The 8,293-nt window shown below is 38.6% G+C and overlaps 1 protein-coding gene across 1 annotated transcript in view; it reads right to left on the bottom strand.

Moving 5' to 3' along the window:
• Nucleotides 1-1,590: 1,590 nt before the first annotated feature.
• The window catches only part of LOC143510014 (class I histocompatibility antigen, B alpha chain-like), a 29,048-nt gene continuing 22,345 nt past the window's right edge, over nucleotides 1,591-8,293 (bottom strand). The window contains exon 9 of the mRNA XM_076998966.1: nucleotides 1,591-1,965. The gene's annotated coding sequence lies outside the window, so the exon portion shown is untranslated. The remainder of the gene's footprint in view (nucleotides 1,966-8,293) is intronic.

The raw sequence follows: 8,293 nt of genomic DNA, 5'->3' as shown, positions 1-8,293 counted from the left end.
TATATTTTGTTTTCTCTTTTAAACATCAATGTGTGCATTTTTTATAAACCTTGCTATATTTGGTTTCCTCTTGAAATGTCAATACGTAAATTTTTTGTAAATCCCGATATATTTGGTTTCCTATTTGAAACATCAATATGTAAATTTTTTGTAAACCCAGCTATATTCTGTTTCCTCTTAGAAATGTCAAATGTGCATTTTTCGTAAAACCCCGATATTTTTTGTTTTCTTTTTGAAACATCAATATGTACATTTTGTGAACCTCACTATATTTGGTTTCCTTTTTGAAACGTCAACGTGTGCATTTTTTATAAACCTTGCTATATTCAGTTTCCTCTTGAAATGCCACTATGTACATTTTTTGTAAACCCCGATATATTTTGTTTCATTTTTGAAATCTCAGTGTGCATTTTTCATAAAACCTCGATATATTTTATTTTCTCTTTGAAACGCCAATATGTAAATTTTTTGAACCTCGCTATATTTGGTTTCCTTTGAAATGTCAACGTGCATTTTTTTTATAAACCTTGCTATATTTTTTGTAAACCCCAATATATTGTTTCATCTTTGAAATCTGCATTTTTCATAAAACCGATATATTTTGTTTTCTCTTTGAAACATCAATATGTACGTTTTTTAAACTTCGCTATATTTTGTTCCCTCTTTGAAAGGTCAATGTGTGCATTTTTTGTAAACCCCGCAATATTTTTTCCTCTTTGAAGTCCGTGTCCATTTTTCGTAAAAACCCCAATATATTTTGTTTTCTCTGTGAAATGTCATTATATACATTTTGTGAACCTCACTATATTTGGTTTTCTCTTTGAAATGTCAGTGTACATTTTTTGTAAACTCACTATATTTTGTTTCTTTGAAATCTGTGTGCATTTTTCATAAAACCCCAATATATTTTGTTTTCTCTTTTAAACATCAATGTGTGCATTTTTTATAAAATATAAAAATATATTCTGTTTCCTCTTGAAATGTCAATACGTACATTTTTTTGTAAACCCAGCTATATTGTTTCCTCTTGAAATGTCAATATGTAAATTTTTTGGAAACCCGGATATATTTTGTTTCCTCTTTGAAACATCAATATGTAATTTTTTTGTAAACCTTGCTATATTGTTTCTTTTTTTAAATATATCAGGGTTTTACGAAATGCACACTGACGTTTCATATACTGACGTTTCTTGTAAACCCCTCTCTCCCCAGTGTGCATTTTTTGCAAACCCTGCTATATTTGGTTTCCTCTTTGAAATTTCAATATATGCATTTTTTTCTTTTGTATGAGACTCAGATTAGTGTTTAGTCAAAGAGGTGGGGTGTTGATCAAGTACAATATCAGTAGCAGAGGCAGATTGTGCCTTCTAGGTTTGTATCAGAGTACTATTAGTAAAACATTAATTATTAATACCACTTTGTACAATATTAGATTCAACTTTGTCATTACACATGTACAAGTACAATGCAACGAAATGTAGTTTAGCATCTAACCAGAAGTGCAATAAAGTAGCAAGTGCAAAATGTACAATATATACAATCTACATAGATTTACAGATTATAGAATTTGGTATATATTATATAAACTATTTTGAAAACAGAATTTGGTGTGAATGTGTTGAGGTTCTATAGACATAATATAGATGGGTATTTAACAATATAGACATGATAGATGGAATAATTACAGGAATATGTATATGTATATTACATGTATGTACAGAATATAAGAATTATGAATAAAATACAATTTTTACAATGTTCTAAAAGGTGCATCAAGTACAGAGGAGTAGTGCAAGCAAAATCAGTAACCAGATGTGTGTGCATGTATACTTGAGAGTGTAGCAGTCCATATAGAATATTGATGTGTGTGTATGTTAGTTGTGAGCAGAGTTCAGTAACGAGATAGCTCTGGGGAAAAAGCTGTTCCTCCTTCTGGTTGTCCTGGTCCGGAGGCTCCTGAAGCGCCTGCCCGAGGGCAAGACAGCAAAAAGCGTGAGAGCAGGGTGAGAGGAGTATATATAATATACATAATAAAAATAAATAAATATAATATATTATAACAATATATAATGAAATAAAAATAAACTTATAAAACCTATAAAATAGTTCTTATGTACACAATATACATTTGATTGCACATACAGATGAAAATTTTGAGTGGCATCCAGTAGGGTTGTCCCGATCCGATATTTGGATCGGATCGGTTGCCGATATTAGCAAAATATGCGTATCGGTATCGGATCGGCAGGCACTAGAAAATGCCGATCCAGACTCCCGATCCAGTTTTTTTTTAAGTCCGATCCGGGTTTTCCAGCGCACCCATTTAGATAATCCATTCCAGTTTTTGCTGTGGTTTTGCCAGTGAGAGTAAAATCCGGTCCGCATTTTCTAGCACACCTTCAGCACACGAGCATAGTGTCTCCCCAATTTAGCTCCGCAGCATCTCCTAACCGTTAGGACCGCCGTGTAAATTTGAAGTTATCTGTAAAAATGTCAGTTTTGTGGGATTATTTTACCTTAAAAGGATGACAAAGACGAAGAGGTAGAGTGCAACATATGCCACAGTAAAGGCAAGCGTGGTGGTAAAGCTGTAAGAACTTTTAATACAACAGCGAAATACCACCAAACAACATGACGAGTTTCTAAAGAAAACCGAAGACAAAAAGAAAGGTCCTACACAACTAACACTGGCAGAAATGTTTGAATTGAAGGGAGTGTATAGATGGGGATGGAGCAGCAAAGTGTGGAGTAGAAGGCATTTTGCTTTTAATTAGTTTACGATGTGCACAGATTTTTTTTAAGCTTTGGTTTACACTTGTTCAAGAGCACTGATGGATGTTAATGCTAATAGACTATTTGTTAATAGACTATTTTCCACTCAGGTTGTGTATTTTGCTTTTTTAATATAATTAGGGTTCACACACGTAGTGTGGGAACCCTATTGTAATTGTTAGCGTTTTTCTTATTATTATTATTCTTCCCATTTTGCTGTCTATAAATCATGCTGCAGCCTAAACCGTAAGGCCTAGACACACCAAACTTGCCAAACTTGTTCTCTAGGTCAAAAGGACCACACACACTTATAGGGACCCACATCGGCCTGATGGTGGCGCTATAGCACACTATGTGACTTTTTGGCCCATATCTCCCATACCATAAGTCATAGAAACAAAATTCCACTTCCTATGCATTCCTTGGCTCAATTCAATAGGACATTTCATATACAACTATGAAGCTCCGCCTACTTAGATTTTTTTGCTAATTTGCATAATATGCAAAACCTACTTTTGCCTACTACTCCTTGGTTTTTCATCTGATCACCACAATCTTGGTATCAAACTGCTCAAAAGAATCTCATTATCAAAACTTATCGACAACATTGTGACATTTCCATACAGCCTGGTTGTCACATGTCAATCAGTAGCTCTGAGGCGTGGCCAAATTTCCTTCAGCAGCTATATCTCAAATTTTCATGAAGATTGGTCAAAGCATTGTTATCAGTTGTTAGGGCACATGACTCAGAGGTCACAGGTCAAAGCTGGCCACGATTGTTCAATAGGGGGCGCTATAACATGGGAAAAACTGTTTCTCAGAAACCATTAGTCACATCAAGCCAAAACTTTACAGGCATCATCATGGGGTCAAGTGGTATCAAGACACACAATGATGACCTCATCACTCAAAAAACATGGCTGCCATAAGCCAATTAATTTTAATTTGAATTAATTGGCCATTTGACAGACTTACCATAGGTACATACACATGAAACTAACATGGTATGTTCATGTACACACCCTCTAAGACATACTCATGTTAGAAGGGAATTGCACCACTAGGTGGCGCTAAACTAGAAAATCCATAATTTCTCCTACATATTTTCACTTATCAAGAAATGCTTGCACTCATATGATTGTATGCAGAATTCCTAGCAACTTTGTAATTACATGTGCTTTGCAAAAATGTACCACTTTTTCACTATTATCAAATATATATAACTTGCCATTTTCATACTAGTCCTAGCATTTTAACTCCATCACCTTAAATCACACCTTGTAATACTCAGCAGACTCTGAAATGCTAATATTAGCGAAAAAATCCTAAGGTTTTGACAAATTAATATTTTTCATATGCATCACAATGCTACCATCATAACACATCAAATTCCCAGTTCAATAACTACGCAATAGTATGTCTGATTGTTATGGAAATTGAAATCCACATTCACATGACCATTGTGGTGCGATGTGCCAATTTTGAGCCAAATCCGTCCACAAACAGCTCTACAGTGAATATTTTCATTTTCCATACAAAGCAGTGGAGGGAGGCATAGACAGCTGCTAAGCCACACACGCACGTGCCATTCTCACAGGCTGCCCCCCCTCCTCCACTCCCCTCACACTCCCCCTTGCTTCCAACACTTTACAACCCATGGGCTCTGCCTCCCCCCTCTCTCTTTCACATGCACTCACAAAAACACAGGCCTCTGTAGCTTTCACACTGCCCTTGCCATACCTACCCATTTCTCTATGAGTAACCCAGATACAAACACACAAACTGACGTTTAGCTTCTGTTTTTGAAAACACACTCTCTCTCTCTCACACACACTCACACACACACACACACACACACCTACTTATAGGTTTAACATACACACTGCCCTAGCCATGTATACCCATTACTCTTTGACTAAAACACACACACGCGCGCGCGCACGCACACGCACACACACACACACACACACACACACACACACACACACACACCTATTTAGCTTTTTTCTCCATACACATTCACACACAGGACTACAATTATGCTTCATATACACAGTTCTCTAGCCATTTCTAACACACTAACTGATGTTTAGCTTATTTTTGCCATCCAAAGACACACTAAGATAATCTCAGCAAGTGATTTAGATCTATTATCTGAATTGTTTTGCCATTACAATGTTTTGTGACCTTTTGGGCCTTGGTGACTCATAAGCCAGTTAAATGGACACTGATACTTCACAGCACGCTACATGTATTCAAATCCAAGGTTAATAATTATTTACTCTAAACAATGCTCATATCCTATATGGCCCATGGGCCCCTGCATATCTTCTTGAGATTCAAGACATCTAGACTTTATTTGCTTAATCTGATTGTCAGAACATACACTACCACAAACACACACACACACACACTTCTACCTAAATGTATGTATAGTTTGTATGCATATTTATAGTATATGTATAGTATGTCAGTCATGCCAGCAATGTCAGTCGTATCAGTCATATCAGTCGTGTCATGCCAATCATTTCAGTCCAGTCATATCAGTCATGTCAGTCATATAAGCCATGTCAGTCAAATCATCAAATCATTACAGTCATGCCAGTTATGTCAGTCATATCAGTCATATCAGTCCACATTCATACTTTGAATACACGGACAGTCATGTTAGGCGTGCAAGGTGTGCAAGGAGTGAATTAACAAAGCATAGTTTCTGGCTCCCTCAATCTCTCTCTGTCGGTAATATACAGGCCCAATCATGTATAGACACAGGCAGGCCTTCCTATATTGTTCACATAGATGCAACCCTAGCCAGATGTGCTATTTCTGTGTCTCCTATTCTGACACACGCAGATGTCAGTCATGTCAGTCCAGTCATGTCAGACATATCAGTCATGTCATGCCAGTCATGTCACTCATATTAGTCATGTCATTACAGTCATGCTAGTCATGTCACTCATTCCAGTCATGTTATTTTGTTCATCATGCCAGTGAAGTCATTCCAGTCATGCCAGTTATATCAGTTATGTCAGCATGTGATTTACTTCTGATCTGAATCATTTTGCCAATTTTTTGGGCTTTTTTGCCTTTTCGTGTGTGAACCCGCAATTGCCGCTTGCGGCTATATTTTACAATATTATTTGCACTTGTGGCTTTTTAATCCTTGGTTTACTGATGCGATTTCTGTTTGTTTAATATTTAGTCTATTTTGAGTTTATTAATTGCTAAATAAACAGGTCAGTTTCTCCTTACCAACCATTGTGTATTATTCAAACACCTAATTCAGCTGGCTACTTGTTATCAAGAGTAAAATGCTTTTCAACATGAGTTTGACAAAGTAAGTTGGCTAAATAACTTTAAACTTTAATACATGCTCGGATAGGCCGGTATCAGCCAATATCGGATCGGAAGTGCAAATAAATATCGGTATCGGATCGGAAGTTCAAAAAGCTGGATCGGGACATCCCTAGTATCCAGCCACATTTCTGTGCTACACAGATCTACTGGCTGGCTGCTACATAGGAGTGCAATTTCATCAATCGTAGGGCGAAGACATCTGATAAGATGAACATGAAGATACCTCCAGGACAGAAATGAATCAATTCTATAATTTCCTCACTGGAAAATGGGCTAGATGTTCCAAAACCTGCTATAATTTTCAGTTTCCCTGTTGGTATCAAACATTTCAAAGAAAAAAACAAAAAAGATAACTCTTTACATGGCCAGGGACACACCTGGTGTCAAACACTTAATATCTACAGATGACTCTTCTGAAGTCTTCCATCAAATGTGTTTAAAAAGAGAAAAGCATGGACATTGTATCTGTGACTACATTTATTGATCAGCCTTAAGTTAAGTTTATAGTTGAAGTATCGTGACTGGCGCGAGGGTCTGCGTGTCAAAAAATGATGCAATCAAGGTGTCTGTCCATGTGCATTGGCCCCGCATGCTGTCCCTTAGTGAGGTCATGCACCTCTCGATTTTTGTAACTTTGTTCAGTCCGCTGAACCGCGGCACATGTAAACTCATATTTGCAGGGTAAACTCATATTTGTACGCAGACGTGTGGACTCGATTCACATGACTTGGATTCGAGTCCGACTCGAGTCACTAAACTGATGACTTGTGACTTGACTCGACAACATCACTGAAGACTTGCGACTTGACTTAGACTTTACCTTTACTGACTTGGACTTGGAATCTTGGACCTCTCTCTTCTGGCTTTCAAGAGAGGCGGACACACTTTATCTCTGCTCCTGCACTCCCTCCCGCTTGCCTGCTCAGCTTAGATTCTCTGTCTTGTCTTAGTAACCTGATGCTGCTCTTCGAATTTTAACAAGAAAATGGATTTGATCAGGTGGTGTCTCAACGCAATTGACACTATTTTTTCCACGAGAAGTCATGGTGCGGGAGAACCCACATGCCCGGACGGTACGTTCTCATCTGGATATGTGCATGACCCATGTGGGACCTGGCGTAGTATGTGTCTTGGGCCTCTCTCCCTGGAAGATGTTGAGGACGTGTTCTTATTTGGAACTTTGATCGCGGTGGCTCTGCTGATTGGATTAGGCGTTGCCCTGGTGTATCGGAAAATTGATAGAGTGCAGTCAGCTATTGAGCGTCCACGTCAAGTGCCCCACATGATTGATGCGGTGGGTAGAGCTGTTGGAACACAGACTGTGACTGTTGGAAAAAGCTTGGAGATGATCATGGATGGTATCAATGCTCTACGTGCGAAGTTGGATCAGTTGGGAGACAGCCGGCTTTAAGAGGAGTTCGTGCTCAAACGCTCAAGGACGAGCTCCTTGCTAAAATTCTTCATTCTTCTTATCTGCATTGGCGCCCAAACAAATTTCTCCCAGAAGGTCGTCGTCTTGGTTACCTGCTCCTACCCCCACACAGAGACTGTCAGAGATGGCTCTCGCCTTCACTGCGAACTTTGACACAAAAACTGTGCCAGGCTTCTGGCTCCCCCTCCCTCACTGAATGGATCACGCCTCTCACTGCTTACTGTCTGTGTTATCAATGCTGTATGTGCTATGGGGATTTTTTGCATGCACAGACTGTTGTCCTGTTTGTGAGAATAATCTGTGGTCATATTTTTTTGTCTCCTCCCAATGTTATCTCTCTATGTTTCTCCCCCACCCTGTGGAGTCCTGGTGGCGCGTGCACACGCTGCGGCTGACTCGACTCTGGGTTCCTGGTGCTTTAACTGTGGGCCCGGGGGATGAAATTTCGTACCTTGTACCTGTGCAAAGTATGACAAATAAAACTGATTCTGAATCGGACTTGAGCTTTAAGAATTGAAAAGACTTGAAATCCTTATTTTAATATAATAAATAAGTAATATAGAATGACATACCTGGATCATTTTGTATTAAATGGTGCTGTAAAATGTGAACTGCTCAGCTCAGTTTATCTGTAACCTACATGTGAATTTCTGCAGCCGATCGAGTGGGGGGGGGGGGGGGGGTGCAGCAGCGTTGAATTTGTGCGGAGAGGACAAGCAACATGCTCCCAAA

Source organism: Brachyhypopomus gauderio, chromosome 3 (genome assembly GCF_052324685.1).
Source record: "Brachyhypopomus gauderio isolate BG-103 chromosome 3, BGAUD_0.2, whole genome shotgun sequence".
NCBI classification, from domain to species: domain Eukaryota; kingdom Metazoa; phylum Chordata; class Actinopteri; order Gymnotiformes; family Hypopomidae; genus Brachyhypopomus; species Brachyhypopomus gauderio.
This window is presented reverse-complemented; position numbering and strand designations above follow the sequence as displayed.